Raw genomic sequence first — 20,659 nt, forward strand, 5'->3', positions numbered from 1 at the left:
TCTTTATCCATTCATTTACCATTGGATCCTTAGGTTGTTTCCATATCTTTGCTATTGCAAATCATGCTTCATAAACATAAAGGTACATGCATCTTTCTGAATTAGTGTTTTTATTTTCTTTGAATAAATGCTCAGAAGTCAAATTGTTTGATCATGTGATAGTTCTATTTTTAGTTTTTTAAGGAATCTCCATGTTGTTTTTCATAAGAGCTGCAACACGCATTCCTACCAACAGTGCATGAGGGCTTTTCTCCACATCGTCACCAACATTTGTCATTTCTTATCTTTTTGATAATAGCCATTCTGACAGGTAATGAGTTAGTAATCTCATAGTGGTTTTGATTTGCATTTCCATGATGATTAGTGTGGAGTAGGAAATGGCAACCCACTCCAGTATTCTTGCTTGGAGCCTGGAGGGCTACAGTCCATGGAGGCCCAAAGAGTTGGACACAACTGAGTAACTGAGCATGTATGCATGATGATTAGTGATGTTGAACATCTTTTCATGTAGCTCTTGGCCATCTCTGGAGAAGGAAATGACAACCCACTCCAGTATTCTTGCCTGGAAAATTCCATGGATGGGGGAGCCTAGCAAGCTACAGTCCATGGGTTGCAAAGCATCTGACATGACTGAGTGACTTCACTTTCTTTCTTTCTATAGCTCCTTTTGGAGAAAGAAATGGCAACCCACTCCAGTGTTCTAGCCTGGAGAATCCCACGGACAGAGGGGCCTGATGGGCTGCGGTCTATGGGGTTGCAAAGAGTTGGACAAGACTAAGCAACTAACACACACACACATTGGCCATCTGTTTGTCTTTGGAAAAAGGTCTATTCAGGTCCTCTGTCCCCTTTTTAATTAGACTGTTTCTTTCCTTGATATTGAGCTGTATGAGTTCTTTATATATTTTGAATATCAACCTCTTATAGGATATGTCATTTTCAAATATATTTTTCTATTCATTAGGTCACCTTTGTGTTTAGTAGATGGTTTCCTTTGATGTGAAAAAGTTTTTTAGCTTGATACAGTCCCTATATGTAATATGCAAAGCAGCTACCTTCCTCAGTCTTGCTTGTTGTTGTTCAGTCGCTAAGCTTTGTCTGACTCTGCGATCTTATGTACGGAAGCATGCCAGTCTTCTCTTTCCTCCATTATTTCCCAGAGTTTGCTCAGATTCGTGTCCTTTGACTTGGTGATATTAATTAACCATTTCATCCTCTGATACCCCCTTCTTCTTTGCCTTCAATCTTTCCCAGCCACAGTCCAGTCTTAAAAGAGTGGTTTTCTATAGAAGCTGTTCTGTATGGCCCAGAAGTAGAGTCTCCTCTGGCCACCAGAACCAGACAGTCTCTGGCCATTCCTCACGTGGGCTGTGTGTGCCCACCAGCTGTGACATGGCTATGGCTACTATATAGAGAGGTGTGGGTTAGACTCACTTGCCTATTCTGGGCATTGATCTATATGTGGGTTGGTGAGGTTCAGGGAAGTCATCAGGCCCAGTTGTAGATCAGCTATTGCATGAGAACAGCGGGCCTCTGTAATCTCTGCTGGCCTCTGGACCAGAAGATCCATCCATAGGTGTCCCCTTGGCTGTGGTTACAAAATTTGAAGCTCCTGGTGAGTGTATAAGCTCCTCTCTGAGAAGCCTCATTGAGCTGTAATGGGGCCAAGGAGTGTGCAAGAATGGTGTCTCCTGTTTGCAGTCCTTGGGAACACCTCCTTAACTCCTAGATGTGTGGGAATCCTGAAGCCTGCCCCTCAGGTGAAGCTAGAAGCTAAGAAATAAGCCTTTTACATAGCAAGACTGGGATTATGTTTCATTCCACTGTCTGTGCAGTGTCCTGGGGGTGGTGGCCTGCCAAGGCTGTGTTTCTGACGGCTCTAGTGTCATGAAGTTCAAGAACACCAGCCCTGTGACCACCAGGGCTAGGCCATCCAGTAGTGTCCCCTATGTGGATGGTGTATACCTGCGGGCTCTGGGTAGGTAGCTGGAGATTGCAGGGGGTGGGACTTGCCCTCTTGCTTTGGGAAGACAGCAGGAAAATGACTTGACTGTACCCAACCCTGGGCTTCAGCAATGCAGTGTGAAAGGACCTTGCCTGTGCATGTGAGTCAGCGTTAGGCCAGAAGCAACAGAATACTATGACTGCTTGTTCTCCCAGCCAGAGGGGAGGAGAGGGTCACAGCTGCCCACACTTTGAAACTTCAGTTGAGGAGTAGAAGAATGCCATTGCTAAGAGTAGAAAACCACTGACTGACTTCACCTTCACTTTTCACTCTCATGCATTGGAGAAGGAAATGGCAACCCACTCCAGTATTCTTGCCTGGAGAATCCCAGGGATGGGGGAGTCTGGTGGGCTGCCGTCTACGGGGTCGCACAGAGTCGGACACGACTGAAGTGGCTTAGCAGAAGTAGCAGCAATCAAGGAGAATAGCAAGAAGAGATAAGAAAGCCTTCCTCAGCAATCAAAGAAAGAAATAGAGGAAAACAACAGAATGGGAAAGACTAGAGATCTCCTCAAGAAAATTAGAGATACCAAGGGAACATTTCATGCAAAGATGGGCTCCATAAAGGACAGAAATGGTATGAACCTAACAGAAGCAGAAGATATTATGAAGAGGTAGCAAGAATACACAGAAGAACTGTACAAAAAAGAGCTTCACGACCCAGATAATCATGATGGTGTGATCACTCACCTAGAGCCAGACATCCTGAATGTGAAGCCAAGTGGGTCTTAGAAAGCATTACTATGAACAAAGCTAGTGGAGGTGATGGAATTCCAGTTGAGCTATTTCAAATCCTGAAAGATGATGCTGTGAAAGTGCTGAACTCAATATGCCAGCAAATTTGGAAAACTCAGCAGTGGCCACAGGACTGGAAAAGGTCAGTTTTCATTCCAATCCCAAGGAAAGGCAATACCAAAGAATGCTCAAACTACCGCACAATTGCACTCATCTCACACACTAGTAAAGTAATGCTCAAAATTCTCCAAGCCAGGCTTTAGCAATATGTGAACCGTGAACTTCCTGATGTTCAAGCTGGTTTTACAAAAGGCAGAGGAACCAGAGATCAAATTGCCAACATCTACTGGATCATCAAAAAAGCAAGAGAGTTCCAGAAGAACATTTATTACTGCTTTATTAACTATGCCAAAGCCTTTGACTGTGTGGATCACAATAAACTGGAAAATTCTGCAAGAGATGGGAATACCAGACCACCTGACCTGCCTCTTGAGGAACCTATATGGAGGTCAGGAAGCAACAGTTAGAACTGCACATGGAACAACAGACTGGTTCCAAATAGGAAAAGGAGTACGCCAAGGCTGCATATTGTCACCCTGCTTATTTAACTTCTATGCAGAGTACATCATGAGAAACACTGGGCTGGAAGAAGCACAAGCTGGAATCAAGATTGCCAGGAGAAATGTCAATAACCTCAGATATGCAGATGATGCCACCCTTAGGGCAGAAAGTGAAGAGGAACTAAAAAGCCTCTTGATGAAAGTGAAAGAGGAGAGTGAAAAAGTTGGCTTAAAGCTCAACGTTCAGAAAACAAAAATCATGGCATCTGGTCCCATCACTTCATGGGAAATATATGGGGAAACAGTGGAAATAGTGTCAGAATTTTTGGGCTCCTAAATCACTGCAGATGGTGATTGCAGCCATGAAATTAAAAGATGCTTACTCCTTGGAAGGAAAGTTATGCCCAACCTAGATAGCATATTGAAAAGCAGAGATATTACTTTGCCAACAAAGGTCCGTCTAGTCAAGGCTATGGTTTTTCCAGTGGTCGTGTATGGATGTGAGAGTTGGACTGTGAAGAAAGCTGAGCACTAAAGAATTGGTGCTTTTGAACTGTGGTGTTGGAGAAGACTCTTGAGAGTCTCTTGGACAGCAAGGAGATCCAACCAGTCGATCCTAAAGGAGATCAGTCCTGGGTGTTCATTTGAAGGACTGATGCTGAAGCTGAAACTCCAATTCTTTGGCCACCTCATACGAAGAGTTGACTTATTGGAAAAGACCCTCATGCTGGGAGGGATTGGGGGCAGGAGGAGAAGGGGACGACAGAGGATGAGATGGCTGGATGGCATCACTGACTCGATGGACATGAGTTTGAGTGAACTCCGGGAATTGGTGATGGACAGGGAGGCCTGGTGTGCTGCGATTCATGGGGCTACAGTCAGACATGACTGAGTGATTGAACTGAACTGAATCAAGGAGTAGGGGAGTGTTGCAGCTGCCAGAGCTCTCCAGTTTCAGCTTTGTGGCAGTGTAGTCCATCCAAGCTCTCAGGTATGTGCTAGCAAGTTAGCTGGGGAACACAATGGCATCTGCCAGTAACTCTGTCTCCTGCAAATATTACTACCATATTACACCCACCACCCAAACAATTCTTTTAGATTTGCAAATGACTCTCCTTCACAAAGAATCTCAGCAGTTTTCAAACCACTGATATTTTCATGTGTGAGAGAGATTACACATAAGCCCTTAAAGAGGGGAGCCTCAGTTTCTAAATAACTCTTTGGGACACTTGGACATCAGCCCCTTAGATTTTTAAGCCAGGCATTTTGGGAGCTCATCTCTCTGGTGTCAAATCCATGGGCCAGGGTGTCTGATGTGGGGTTCCATGCCCTTTGTCTTCCAGGAGATAAATCCTTCTAAGAACATCTTGTGGCCAGGCCAGGAATGGGGTTTTGAGTGAGAACTTTTCTCTGTCTCTCTTACCCATCTTGAGGTCATCCTTTTTATTTTTTGTTGTTGAATAGGTATTCAATTAGTTCTCAAGTTCTTTTCAGAGGGAATTTATGCATGTGTAGGTGTTTATTTGTTGTGGGTTTGGGAGGAGGTAAGTTCAGACTTTTCCTATGGTGCCATCTTAAAATGCCTTCTTAGTTGTTTATTTTTAATATATTCTTATCAAATATTTTTATGATGATCATATTTTTCATAAATTTGATATCATACATAAATTCAATCTTTTTTTTAAAGTTTAGAGAATTCTTATAATTTTAATTTCTTGAATTTTCTAAAAAGAGACTGAAGGTATGAGTGACCCTGGTGACATTTAATTTAATATGAAAAAGGTGGATTCTTTCTACCCAATGGTTCTTTCAAAAGGGCAAAATCACCCCAGAAATATCTACTTTTCAGTTCAAAAATATAATTCTTACCAAACAGATTTGAGCTTTCAGTGGGTTGGATATTTTATTAAATCACCTAAGTCATTAATAAAATTTCACCAAATCTTGACAATCGCCTTTTATGTCCTATTCTCAAATAAAGCACATTCTTTCAAATACTTTGAATGGCTCCAAAGCTAATAATCACATAAAATGCCCTCTTTTTCTCATACAAAAAAGTATTTTCAAAAGGAATAACACAGGTCAGGTATATTTAAATCTTGCACTATGCACACATGCTTTCTAACTCTAAAGGAAATGCTACCATTTTACTTAGTATCAACTGAATATTTGTAAAGTGTCAATGTATGATTTCAAAGTCAAATGGAAACTGATAGTGAGCATTTTAAGATTTGAACCTTTATATTTGTTATTAATTCTGTAAACAGTTTTGTCTTTATCTCTTTCCTCCTGAAATCTTCAAGATATATAGTAGTGATAAGATACAAAATATAAGTCCTTATTCAGGTGTTCACCTAAATAAAAAAGAACCCCTCTGAAATGTGAATTACAATGATTTTAGCTCAAATAAAGCAGCACTGATTCTACATTATAGGAAGAATGACCAATGATGTTGGCCTGGGACTTGGATGCCAGATTTTACTATATAATGTCCAGGAAAGAACATATTAACGATCTCCCAAAAAAAGGAAACTGGGTGATCATAAGGATATTTCCTAGGACAACATAAACAAATGACCCTGGTCACATTGATTTTCAAGGCAAGGAATCATTTTAAGCCTAGTTGAAATATGATGGCACTACATGTGTTAAATTTCACCAGTTAAATATGACTTGTGGACTGGATACTCTGAGCATATGGACTATATATTATTAGCATTAACTTAATGCAAAATTAATTCTGTCAAGAATGACTTGATGGTGAACATTTAGACTGTCTACCCATGTGACTGAAAATACCAAATAAGCTAGCCTTATTGAACACTTATAAGTCAGCCCAGTGTTAGTGGTTTTCATTCATTGTCTCATTAATGCATAAAATTCCATGAGGGAAGTTGTGTTATTTTCTTCATTTTATGGATAAGGACTATAATGTAACAAGATATACCAAAAAAAAAAAAAAAAAAAATCCAACATTTAGCTAGTGTTAGAGCTGAAATTTGAACTCCAAATCATCTCTTTTGTAAGAACATACCTGAACTTACCACAAAAGCACATTTGTGAGAAGCAAAAAATAAAGAGAAAGTCCAAGTCCAGGGATCTTTTTTTTTTTTTTTTTTTTTTGCTCTTTTAAAAAACATAATTTATTTATTTTTACTTGGAGGATAACTGCTTTACCGTATTGAGTTGGTTTTTGCCATACATTAACAGTAATCAACCATAGGTATACATATGTCCCTTCCCTCTTTATATAGGGATACATTTTGACTCCATTTAACAAGAATAATCCTGAAACAAGTATTTCCTACAGGTTATCAATTTTTCTCTACATGATACAGAGGAATAATTAGGCATCATGGGGACCCTACAACTTCCCTCAATTAAAACAGAATGATGATCATACCAGTTTTCCTTCAGCTGTATCAAATAGACTCTTGAGCCTTGTAAACACATACACCTCCATGGAGGTATGGAGCCATGTGTCTGGTTTGTTTTTAATTACCTATCCAAAATTGTCTTATCTTTTGGATTTTCATTCAACCAGGTTGGAGTTGCTTTTACCACAGCTTCTATCCATATTAGATTTGCCTGAAATAATATTCCACTACTACCCAGAGTGGTCAGTTTGGTGGTAAATTCTTTCCCCACTTTGGGGTATTTGAAAGACTTAGCAGACACCATACCATATATTTTTGTGAGGACTTCATTTAAACGTAAAACATACAGAATAAGAGAAGTAGATTTCAAGCAGCATCAAAGGTCTGAGAGACAATCTCTTGGCACTTGAGTTGCACTGAGTATCTGGCTGAATAACCAAGGTTGCATGAGAAATCTTAGCTTCAGGAGAGCCACCAGAAGAAACTCTAAGCTGTTTTTTAATGAGTCAAACCAGGCTTGCCAAATATTTGAACTAGTTGAGCTATTGGTAAAGAAGCCAACCCTGGGTGGAGAAGGATCACCATTGCCTTTATGAGTCAAAAAAACAGGATCTCCAGAGATAAGAGAAAGCTTAATGATTCCAGTTGTAAATTAGCTCACTTACTCATTTAGGTGACCAGCCCAATATTCTATGGTCATTTGACAAATTTCATTATTTAACTATATAAGAAATTGTTTAAATTCAATAATCTCTACATTTAAGACCCTTGAGTGAGAAAAAGCCTTGAGTCACACAGTTAATAGAAGGTCACAGACCTGGAATTCTCAAGGGAAAGAGAACGACATGGTTGGATGGCATCACCAACTCAGTGGACATGAGTTTGAGCAAGCTCCAGGAGATGGTGAAGGACAGGGAAGCCTGGCATACTGCAGTCCATGCAGTCATATAGAGTCAGACATGACTAAGCTGGTGAACAGCAGCAACAATAATAGACTAGAACGGTACTTGTTTAGTTTATCTGCCTAATAGATACTGTACTACTGTATTTCAAACAAGGATCACACATTTGGACTCTACTATGATTCTAAAATGTAATCTGTACACTCCAGGTTGATGGATCAATTAGACATTTGTCTAATCCTAATTGAGAATGAGGTTCAGGAATAAAGCTTTTATCACAGGTTAAAAAATACTTTGGGCTGAAATTCTGAATCTCCTGTTCCAACTCCCAAGAAAAACCTCAGAATAAAGTTCAAATATTTAACATGTTATCATGTTCTTGCTTTATATATATTGTTCTTGCATTTTCAACTTTAATTTAGAGACATTAACAGTAAAATTATTTAGTGGTCATGCCCAAAACCCAGCACAAACCTAAAACTCAGCAGAAAATATTCAAAAACAATCTAAATGAGTATCTTTCCTAAAACATGAAGTCAATTATACCAGGTCAAAAAGAATAGTTATCACATTGCTATTTGAATAAAATTTAATTATCAACCAGTCTTCACAAACTATGGGCTTTCCTGGTGGCTCAGCAATGAAGAATACACCTGTAATGCAAGAAATGCAAGAGATGTGGGATTGATTCCTGGGTCAGAAAGATACCCTGAAGGAGGGCATGGCAACCCACTCCAGTATTCTTGCCTGGAAAATCCCATGCACAGAGGAGTCTGGATGGCTACAGTCCATAGTGTCTCAAGGAATTGGACAGGACTGAATGACTGAGCATGCACACACTTCACAAACTATTGATAGGCTGCTGCTGCTACTGCTGCTAAGTCGCTTCAGTCGTGCCCGACTCTGTGCGACCCCATAGACGGAAGCCCACCAGGCTCCACCGTCCCTGGGATTCTCCAGGTGAGAACACTGGAGTGGGTTCCCATTTCCTTCTCCAATGCACGAAAGTGAAAAGTGAAAGTGAAGTCACTCAGTCATGTCTGACTCTTCGTGACCCCATGGACTGCAGCCCACCAGACTCCTCCATCCATGGGATTTTCCAGGCAAGAGTACTGGAGTGGAGTGCCATTGCCTTCACCGATTAATAGGCTGATATATATTTAAATCAGTGTTCACAAACATTGAAGAAGAGAGTTACAAATATGGAAAAGGAGAAAACTAGAATAAACTCTGCTGTGTATATGCATTAAAGGGATCAGTAAAAATTGTAGGCTGTAATATAAGTGATAGATATAGAAGATAGATATAATTAATAGATATACATCTATAGATTATAGATGTATATGTATGTACTATTTTATGCCTCTATCAGCTAGGAGTACTTGAAATTAAAGAAACTCTGATACAATGAGCACACCTAGACCACAGATCTTGGTTTCTACATATCAGGGCTCCTTGGAGAAATGGCTGATATGAAACATCTACATACATAAGTACAAATTCATTTTTAAAAGGAAGAAATATAGGAATAGAGAGGTTGTATTGTTTATATAAAGTCACAAGAAAATGAGTGACAAAGAGCATGAAAGGGAAGTGCTGGATCAGACTATCTGGGGTAAGATGCCAGCATCCTTCATTTACCTGTTTTGTGACCTTGTGCAAGTCTGTCACCCACTAGACCTTAAATTCCTGGGCAGTAAATCTGTACAACAATAATAATATGTGTTTCATAAGTAAGGTTATTGTGAGGAGCTAAATGAGATAATATTGAATTACATTGCATAATTACTGTATGTATTTGCTTATTATTACTATTGCAATTTTTACTTTAATAACTATTTTTATTATATGAAACCATATTTCATAATACTCCCACTGTCTGAGAAAAGATACAGAATTGGAACAAGTATATTGATGGAACAAGTACAATGATGAACAGTATATCAGCAAATGGATTTTAAAACATCATTGTGCATTTGTAAGAGAGAAAGGAAAGTGACCTAAATAGTATAAAGTGTAAGAGTTGAAAAAGAGTAGGAAACATGGTTTGACAAACATGTTGGGACCAGATTTTACTGATCTATGAGACTGAAGTGCATATGACTTTTGAAAGTGCATTTTCAGGGGAGTATAGGTTCTTCACATCAGTTTGCAAGTTATTTTGTGTGAAAGAAAAAAAGAAATTATCCTTATGCTATATATAAATAAAGGATATATCCTTATGCTATATATAAATAAAGGATAGTCACTGAATAGTTAATAATGCCTAAATTGTATTAGAAAAAATAAAAGAAGGCATTATAAATTCAAAATAATTAGGTGAATTCAGATAATTGGAACATGTTGCAACTGTAGAATATATAAATTAAATTAATTTTAGCTTTAAATAGTAACTTAAATTGGCCTAATAACTGATTTCACATAGAGATTCTGTAGGGAGTGGCTTTAATTAACACACGTCTAACTTGTAAGTATTAGAAGTATTAGGAATCCATTGTTTTATATAAATAATTGATGTGCTAAAATTATTGTTAGTTTTCTCCTTCTAGGTATTTTTTTTGTCTTGTTTGGAATCTTTATCCAGTTAATTTACTTAGCTATTTATTTTTCTGTGGAAAGGCAAGGAAAAAGTTACAAAGGCAAGCCAAGTGATCAAAAATTGATGTAATTATTTCAGTATAGCTTCCTTTTTAAAAAGCTAGAAATGACAACACAATATTCATTTATATTCCATATTTCATCATTTTCCTTTCCATTTTCTGCTGGCACAATGCAAAGCCCAAAAATATTAAGAAAAGGGAAAACAAAGAGTAAAGATTGGAAATAATGAGCAAAATGGACAATCACTTCTAGATAATTGAGGGTAAACTCTGTATCACTGTTAAAGTAAGGGGCAACATCATTATCTCCATATTCCTGCAAAGATAGCTGTGGGTCAGTAAGTAGTATTGCTGCTCTTATTAAAGCATGAACCACTAGTTTCTAAAGGAGCATAGCTAAATTTGCAGGTTTAATGAAGGTTTAAATGAAAATGAAACTTACCAAACCTCGCATGTGAAATTTCACTTGACCCAGAAGCACTGCTTATAATCCTGCAAAATCAAGGAAGGGCATGAAAATGGGAAGGAATTGACTACTAGACAAAATTTGGTTCATTACTTTTTTGCAATTCCTATTCTATTTCGATCTTTTTACAATAATCGTAATGTCAAAAGTATTGCTAGTTAAAGGATACTGTAGCTGGATCCTTAGGACCACCATAAAGGTAGGAAACAAACAAACAAACAACAACAACAAAAACACTAAAAGGGTGAGACATAACTGTTATGATAAAAGCAGCCTAGTTCAAAAAAAATTGCAAATACTAATCTAATAGTATTGTTGCTGCCATTCAGTCCCTCAGTCATGTCTGACTCTGACTCCATGGACTGCAGCACTCCAAGCTTCCCTGCCCTCTATTATCTCCCAGAGTTTGCTCACACTCATGTCCATTGAGTTGATGATGCCATCCAACCATCTCATCCTGTTTCCCTCTTCTCCTCCTGCCCTCAGTCTTTCCCAGCATCAGGGTTTTTTCCAATAAGTAAGCTCTTCACATCAGGTGGCCAAAGTATTAATAGTATAGTCATTCCTAAGTATAATTATGTTTTTTTTAGTATCATAACTAAATACACTACCTCCATGTACTACTGTCTTATTTTCACTCTGTTGTAATCCTCAGAAAAATGAATTAACATATTCCTTAGTTTCAACTCTAAATATAAATAAATGCAAGGTAAGACTTTTGGATGATGGCCATTCTGACTGGTATGAGTTGATACCTCATTGCAGTTTTGATATGCTTTTCTCTAATAAGTAGTGATGTTGAGCATTGTTTTTCTGTTTTAAAACCATACATATATCTTCTTTGGAGAAATGTCCATTTAGACCTTCAGCCCATTTATTTACTAGGTTGTTGGTTTTTTTGGTATTGAACTCCATGAGCTATTTCTATATTTGGAAATTAATCCCTTGTCAGTTGCTTTGCTTGCAAATATTTTCTCCCATTCTGAGGGTCTTCTTTTTATGTTTGTCTTCACTGAGCAAAATCTTTTAAGTTTAATTAGGTCTCATTTATTTGCAAGTGTCTTTAATTTCATGACTGAAGTCACCATCTGCAGTGATTTTGGACCCAAGAAAATAAAATTTCTCACTGTTTTCATTGTTTACCCATCTATTTGCCTTGGAGTGATGGGACTGGATGCTCTTAGTTTTCTGAATGTTGAGTTTTAAGCCAACATTTTCACTCTCCTCTTTCACTTTCATCAAGAGGCTAGTTATGTCTTCTTCATTTTTGTCATAAGGGTGGTGTCCTCTGTGTATCTGAGGTTATTGATATTTCCCCTGGCAATCTTGATTCCAGCTTGTGCTTCATCCAGCCAGGGACTTAACATGATGTACTCTGTATATAAGTTAAATAAACAGGGTGACAATATACAGTCTTGACGTACTCCTTTTCCTATTTGGAACCAGTCTGTTGTCCCATATCCAGTTCTAACTATTGCTTCTTGACCTGAATATAGATTTCTCAGGAGGCAGGTCAGGTGGTCAGATCAGATCAGATCAGATCAGTCGCTCAGTCGTGTCTGACTCTTTGTGACCCCATGAATTGCAGCATGCCAGGCCTCCCTGTCCATCACCAACTCCCAGAGTTCACTCAGACTCACGTCCATCGAGTCAGTGATGCCATCCAGCCAGCTCATCCTCTGGCTTCCCCTTCTCCTCCTGCCCCCAATCCCTCCCAGCATCAGAGTCTTTTCCAATGAGTCAACTCTTCGCATGAGGTGGCCAAAGTACTGGAGTTTCAGCTTGAGTATCATTCCTTCCAAAGAAATCCCAGGGCTGATCTCCTTCAGAATGGACTGGTTGGATCTCCTTGCAGTTCAAGGGACTCTCAAGAGTTTTCTCCAACACCACAGTTCAAAAGCATCATTTCTTTGGCGCTCAGCCTTCTTCACAGTCCAACTCTCACATCCATACATGACCACTGGAAAAACCATAGCCTTGACTAGATGGACCTTTGTTGTCAAAGGAATGTCTCTGCTTTTGAACATGCTATCTAGGTTGGTCATAACTTTCCTTCCAAGGAGTAAGCGTCTTTTAATTTCTTTAAGAATTTTCCACATTTTGTTATAAACCACACAGGCAAAAGCTTTGGCATAGTCAATAAAACAGAAGTTGATGTTTTTTTCTGGAACTCTCTTGCTTTTTTGATGATTCAACAGGTGCTGGCAATTTGATCTCTGGTTCCTCTGTCTTTTCAAAATCCAGCTTGAACATCTGGAAGTGCACAGTTCATGTACTATGGAAGCTTGTCTTGGAGAATTTTGAGCATTATTTTGCTAGCATGGGAGATGAGTGCAATAGTGCGATAATTTGAACATTCTTTGGCAATGCCTTTCTTTGGGATTGGAATGAAAACTGACCTTTTCCAGTCCTGTGGCCACTGCTGAGTTTTCCAGATTTCCTGGCATATTAGTGCAGCACTTTCACAGCATCATTTTTCAGGATTTGAAATAGCTCAACTGGAATTCCAGCACATACACTAGCTTTGTTTGTAGTGATGCTTCCTAAGGCCCACTTGACTTCGTATTCCAAGATGTCTGGCTCTGGGTGGGTAATCACACCATCATGGTTATCTGGGTCATGAAGATCTTTTTTGTATAGTTCTATGTATTCTTGCCACCTCTTCTTAATATCTTCTGCTTCTGTTAGGTCCATACCTTTTTTTGTCCTTTATTGTGCCTATCTTTGCATGAAATGTTCCCTTGGTATCTCTAATTTTCTTGAAGAGATCTCTAGCCTTTCCCATTCTATTATTTTCCTCTATTTCTTTGCATTGATCACCAAGGAAGGTTTTCTTATCTCTTCTTGCTATTCTTTGGAACTCTGCATTCAAATGGGTCTATCTTTCCTTTTCTCCTTTGCCTTTAGCTTCTCTTCCTTTTTCAGCTATTTGTAAGGCCATCTCAGACAATCGTTTTGCCTTTTTTCATTTCTTTTTCTTGGAGAGATGGTATTGATCACTGCCTTCTGTACAATGCCATGAACCTCTGTTCATAGTTCTTCAGGCAATCTGTCTATCAGATCTAATCCTTCGAATCTATTTGTCAGTTCCACTGTATAATCATAAGGGATTTGATTTAGGTCATACTTGAGCCATCTAATGGTTTTCCCTACTTTCTTCAATTCAAGTCTGAATTTGGCAATAAGAAGTTCAAGATTTGAGCCACAGTCAGCTCCTGATCTTGTTTTTGACTGTATAGAGCTTCTTCATCTTTGCCTACAAAAAATATAATCAATCTGATTTTGGTATTGACCATCTGGTGATGTCCATGTGTAGAGTCATCTCTTCTGTTGCTGGAAGAGGGTTCTTGCTATGACCTGTGCATTCTCTTGACAAAACTCTATTAGCATTTGCCCTGCTTCATATTGTACTCTAAGGCCAAATTTGCCTGTTACTCTAGGAATCTCTTGACTTCCTACTTTTGCATTCTATTTGCCTATAATGAAGACATATTTTTTGGGTATTAGTTCTAGAAAGTCTTGTAGATCGTCATAGAATAGTTCAAATTCAGTATTTACAGTTGAGCCATAGACTTGGGTTACTGTGATATTGAATGGTTTGCCTTGGAAATGAACAGAGAACATTCTGTTGTTTTTGAGATTGCACCCAAGTACTGCATTTTAGTCTCTTTTGTTGACTGTGAGGGCTACTCCATTTCTTCTAAAGGATTGTTGCCCACAGTAGTAGACATAATGGTCATCTAAGTTAAATTCACCCATTCCAGTCCATTTTAGTTCACTGATTCCAAAAATGTCAAAGCTCACTCTTGCCATCTCCTGTTTAACCACTTCCAATTTACCTTGATTAATGGAACTAACACCCCAGGTTCCTATGCAATTTGTTCTTTACAGCATTGGACTTTACTTCTATCCCTAGTCACATCCACAACTGGGTGTTGTTTTTGCTTTGGCTCTATCTCTTCATTCTTTCTGGAGTTATTTCTCCACTCTTCTCCAGTAGTATATTGGGCATCTATTGACTTGAGAAGTTCATTGTTCAGTGTCCAGTCTTTTTACCTTTTCATACTGTTCATGGGGTTCTCAAGGCAAGAATACCAGTATGCCATTCCCTTCTCCAGTGCACTACATTTTTTCAGAACTCTCCAACAAGATCTGTCCATGTTGGGTGGCTCTACATGGCATGGCTCATAGTTTCATTGAGTTAGACAAGACTGTGGTCCATGTGATCAGTTTGATTAGTTTTCTGTGATTGTGGTTTTCATTCTGTCTTCCCTGTTTTGGGGGAGAAGGCAATGGCACCCCACTCCAGTACTCTTGCCTGGAAACTCACATGAACGGAGGAGCCTGGTAGGCTGCAGTCCATGGGGCCGTGAAAGTCAGACACGACTGAGCAACTTCACTTTCACTTTTCACTTTCATGCATTGGAGAAGGAAATGGCAACCAACTCCAGTGTTCTTGCCTGGAGAATCCCAGGGACGGGGGAGCCTGGTGGGCTACCATCTATGGGGTCGCACAGAGTTGGACACGACTGAAGCAACTTAGCAGCAGCAGCAGCAGCCACCCTCTTTTGGATTAGGAAAACTGTGGAAAATTCTGAAAGAGATGGGAATACCAGACCACCTGACCTGCCTCTTGAGAAATTTGTATGCAGGTCAGGAAGCAACAGTTAGAACTGGACATGGAACAACAGACTGGTTCCAAAGAGGAAAAGGAGTACGTCAAGGCTGTATATTGTTGCCCTGCTTATTTAACTTCTATGCAGAGTACATCATGAGAAACACTGGGCTGGAAGAAGCACAAGCTGGAATCAAGATGGCTGGGAGAAATATCAATAACCTCAGATATGCAGATGACACCACCCTTATGGCAGAAAGTGAAGAGGAACTAAAAAGCCTCTTGAGGAAGGTGAAAGAGCAGAGTGAAAAAGTTGGCTTAAAACTCAACATTCAGAAAATGAAGATTGTGGCATCTGGTCCCATAACTTCATGGGAAATAGATGGGGAAACAGTGGAAACAGTGTCAGACTTTATTATTATTATTTTTACTTTACAATATTGTATTGGTTTTGCCATACATCAACATGTATCCACCATGGGTGTACACGTGTTCCCCATCCTGAACCCCCCTCCCACCTCCCTCCCCATACCATCCCTCTGGGTCATCCCAGTGCACCAGCCCCAAGCTTCCTGTATCCTGCATTGAACCTGGAATGGCGATTCGTTTCTTATATGATATTATACATGTTTTAATGCCATTCTCCCAAATCATCACCCTTCCCTCTCCCACAGAGTCCAAAAGACTGTTCTATACATCTGTGTGTCTTTGCTGTCTCACATACAGGGTTATCATTACCATCTTTTTAAATTCCATATAGATGCGTTAGTATACTATATTGGTGTTTTTCTTTCTGGCTTACTTCACTCTGTATAATAGGCTCCAGTTTCATCCACCTCATTAGAACTGATTCAAATGCATTCTTTTTAATGGCTGAGTAATACTCCATTGTGTATATGTACCATCAGACTTTATTTTTTGGGGCTCCAAAATCACTGCAGATGGTGACTGCAGCCATGAAATTAAAAGACACTTACTCCTTGGAAGAAAAGTTATGACCAACCTAGATAGCATATTCAAAAGCAGAGACATTACTTTGACAACAAAGGTCCATCTAGTGATGGCTATGGTTTTTCCAGTGGTCATGGATGGATGTGAGAGTTGGACTGTGAAGAAAGCTGAGTGCCGAAGAATTGATGCTTTTGAACTGTGGTGTTGGAGAAGACTCTTGAGAGTCCCTTGGACTGCAAGGAGATCAAACCAGTCCATTCTGAAGGAGATCAACCCTGGAATTTCTTTGGAGGGAATGATGCTGAAGCTGACGCTCCAGTACTTTGGCCACCTCATGTGAAGAGTTGACTCATTGGAAAAGACTCTGATGCTGGGAGGGATTGGGGGCAGGAGGAGAAGGGGACGACAGAGGATGAGATGGCTGGATGGCATTACTGACTCGATGGACGTGAGTCTGGGTGAACTCCACGAGTTGGTGATGGACAGGGAGGCCTGGCCTGCTGCAATTCACGGGGTCGCAAAGGGTCGGACACAACTGAGCGACTAAACTGTACTGAACTTAAGAGGATTATGGAAGCTTCCTGATGGGAGAAACTGACTGTGGGGGGAAACTGGGTAGGGCCATGCTCAGTAAATCTTTAATTCAATTTTCTGTTGATGTGTAGAGTTGTGTTCCCTCCCTATTGTTTGACCTGAGACCAAGAGAGAAGAGAGAAGTCGCTCAGTCTTGTCCAACTCTTTGAGACCCCATGGACTGTAGCCTACCACGCTCCTCTGTCTGTGGGATTTTCCAGACAAGAGTACTGGAGTGGGTTGCCATTTCCTTCTCCAGAGGATCTTCCCAACCCAGGGATCGAATCTGGGTCTCCTGCATTGTAGGCAGGCGCTTTACCAGACCAAACTATGATGGAAATAATGAAGATAATGGCGCCCTCTTTCAACAAGTCTCCTGCACACACTGCCACACTCAGTGCCCCCAACCCTGCAGCAGGCCACATCTCTGCTAGAGACTCCTGGACACTCACAGGCAAGTCTGGGTCAGTTTATTGTGGGGTCACTGCTCTTTTTTCTTGGGTCCTGATGCTCATAAGGTTTTGTTTGTGCCCTCCAAGAGCCTGTTTTCCCAGTCCTGTGTAAGTTCTGGCAGCTCTGTATTGGGGCTAATGGCAACCTCCTCCAAGAGGGCTTATGCCACACCCTGGTCTGCCACCCAGAGCCCCTGCCCCTGAAGCAGGCCACTGCTGACCCGCACCTCCACAGGAGACACTCAAACACTCAAAGGCAAGTCTGACTCAGTCTCTGCAGTGTCACCTGGTGCACACAAAGTTTTGTCTAAGTCCTCCGAGAATCTCTGGCAGGTATGGGGTTTGATTTTAAATGTGATTTCACCCTTACTACCATCTTGCTCAGGTTTCTCCTTTGCCCTTGCACATTGGGTATCATTTTTTTGTGGGATCCAACATTCTCCTGCTGTGGTTGTTCAGCTTGGAAGAAAAGCTATGACCAACCTAGATAGCATATTAAAAAACAGAGACATTAGTTTGCCAGTGAAGGTCTGTCTAGTCAAAGCTATGGTTTTTCCAGTAGTCACGTATGGATTTGAGAGTTGGACTATAAAGAAATCTGAGTGCCAAAGAACTGATACTTTTGAACTGTGGTGTTAGAAAAGACTCTTGAGAATCCCTTGGACTGCAAGGAGATCCAACCAGTCAATCCTAAAGGAAATCAGTCTGAAATATTCATTGGAAAGACTGATTTTGAAGCTGAAACTCCAAAACTTTGTCCTCCTGATGTGAAGAATTGACTCCTTACAAAATACCCTCATGCTGGAAAATATTGAAGGCAGGAAGAGAAGGGGACAACAGAGGATGAGATGGTTGGATGGCATCACCAGTTCAATGGACATGAGTTTGAGCTTGCTCTAGGAGTTGGTGATGGACAAGGAAGCCTGGCTTGCTGTAGTCCATGGGGTTGCAAAGAGTTGGACATGACTTAGCAACTGAACTGAACTGAGTCTACAAGAAATAAATTCTGGAGAGAGTGTAAAGAAAACTGAAACTTCCTACACTATTTGCAGGAATGCAAACTGGTAGAGTCACTATAGAGAAAAATGTGGAGGCTCTTAAAAATCTAAAAATAAAGCTAACATATGATCCAGCAATCCCACTCCTGAGCACATATCTGGAGAAATAATTTGGAAAGATATGTATTTCATATACCCCAATGTTCATTGCAATGCTATTCACAATAGCCAGGACATGGAAGAAACCTTAAAATCCATCAACAGATGAATGGATAAAGAAGAAGTGGTACCTATACACAGTGGAATATTACTCAGACATAAAAAGTACAAAATAATGTCATTTGCCTTAACATGGATGTTCCTAGACATTCTCATACTGAGCAAAATAAGTTAGACAAACATAAATTGCATATATCACTTATATGCGGAATCTTTAAAAAGACTACAAATGAACTTATATTTGAAACCATAATAGAGTTACTGATACAGAAAATAAACCTATGGTTACCAGGGGATTAGAAGGGGAAAGGATAATTTGGAAGATTGAAATGACATATACACATTATTATATATATATATAATAGATAACTAATAAGGACCTATTGTATAGAACAGATAGTTCTCCTCAATACTCTATAACCTATATATGAACAGAATCTAAAAAAAGAGTGGGAATATTTGTATAATAGATTCACTTTGCAGTACACCTGAAACTAACACAATAAAATTAAAAACAACAACAACAACAATAAAACATTTCAAAAAGTGCAATGTAAGAAATATTGGATCTGTTCGAAATTTTCAGTTGACTTTACAATTCATAAAAATATGGACTCTAATGTAATCACCATTGATATTATCACCTGTGGGAAGGGGTGCATGTGTGTACCTCTATACTGTGTTGTGCTTTCTTGCTTAGTTGTGTCTAACTCTTTGTGACCCCATGGACTGTAGCCCACCAGGCTCCTCTGTCCATAGGGATTCTCCAGGCAAAAATACTGGAGTGGGTTGCCATGCCCTCCTCCAGGGGATCTTCTCAATCTGGGGATTGAACTCAGGTCTCCCGCATTGTAGGTGGATTATTTACTGTCTGAGCCACCAGGGAAACCCATGAATACTGGGTTGGGTAGCCTATCACTTCTCCAGGGGATCTTTCTGACCCAGGAATCAAATTGGGGTCTCCTGAATTGAAAGAGGATTCTTTACTAGCTGAGCTACCAGGGAAGCCCGTTGTATACCCCTAGCTAGGGTAGTATAATTTTAAATACAACACTAAGTAACTTCAGGCAGTCTTCTTTCTTCTCTTAAGTATTTTTTTCTGTCATGTTTAATAAAAGCATTCAAAAATTTCCTGCACTGTGAAAGTACTTTGAAAGAAGGTTATTGGAAATAGGGAGGGGAGTTTGCTTAAATGAACACTCAGCTATTGAGCAAACCAAGGGGTATAACTTTAAAGTAGTGCTGAGAAATTCAAGCTTGGAAAGATTAGTTTCGATAATTTTGGCAGAGGGTGAGATGATTTTCTACTCACACAGTAGAAATGATTATTTTTCTAGTTATCATAAGTCATTTCCTGGAATCCAACTGTTTTTTGAAAGATTTGGCTCAGTCCCATCCCATCTTATCCTTCCCTTCCCACTTAATTAATAAGTGATCTAGATGTTGTGCTAAGCTTGGGAATACCAAAGCAATTAATAAGGCCTTCCTCTAGAAGATCATTGTTAAGTCACCTAAAAACCAACAAAAGGCCTCCAGCAAAACCGGTAGTTACAAAATGGTGGGATAAATGAGATGCTATTGTTAGCTACAGAGTGTCAGGGGCTTTTGAGTGCATGGCACTAATTGAGATGCTATAGAAATTTTAACCTGGTTTGCTTCAGTTCACTTGGTCGCAAAGAGTCGGACTCGACTTATGGAGTGAACAATAGAAAACTTCAGAGGGGGAGGATAGACGTGAAGCTTGATGAGCAATTAGAACTCAAAAGATGGGAGAGAGATAAGGAATAACTCTAGGCAGAATAGTTTGTTTGCAAAAGATCTGAGACATGAGAATGCATGACATGTTAGGAAAATCAAAGAAGAATTTCTTGGCTGGAGGATGGGGGTGTTTTCACATACATTATCTTATGTAGTTTTCAAAATAAACTCACCCGGCAGAAAGTTTTTTTTCCCTCCCCTTTTCATGTAACAAAACAGTAATTCTGGAAAGGATCTGAATGTTACAAAACTCTCTAAAGCTAATAGTGGATTTTTAATTCATTTTCTTTGATTACAATGAAAACACCAAGTACAGTAATAGGAGTTGAGTCAGGTCAAAAAGGATTTTACAACACTGTGCAGGGCATGGTAATAAAAGTTGATACTTACATAGTGATTATTTTATGTCAAGTACCAATAGGGTTTTCTAGGTGTTATTTTGAATTCA

The sequence above is a fragment of the Bos indicus genome, chromosome 6, assembly GCF_029378745.1.
Source record: "Bos indicus isolate NIAB-ARS_2022 breed Sahiwal x Tharparkar chromosome 6, NIAB-ARS_B.indTharparkar_mat_pri_1.0, whole genome shotgun sequence".
In the NCBI taxonomy this organism is placed as follows: Eukaryota; Metazoa; Chordata; class Mammalia; order Artiodactyla; family Bovidae; genus Bos; species Bos indicus.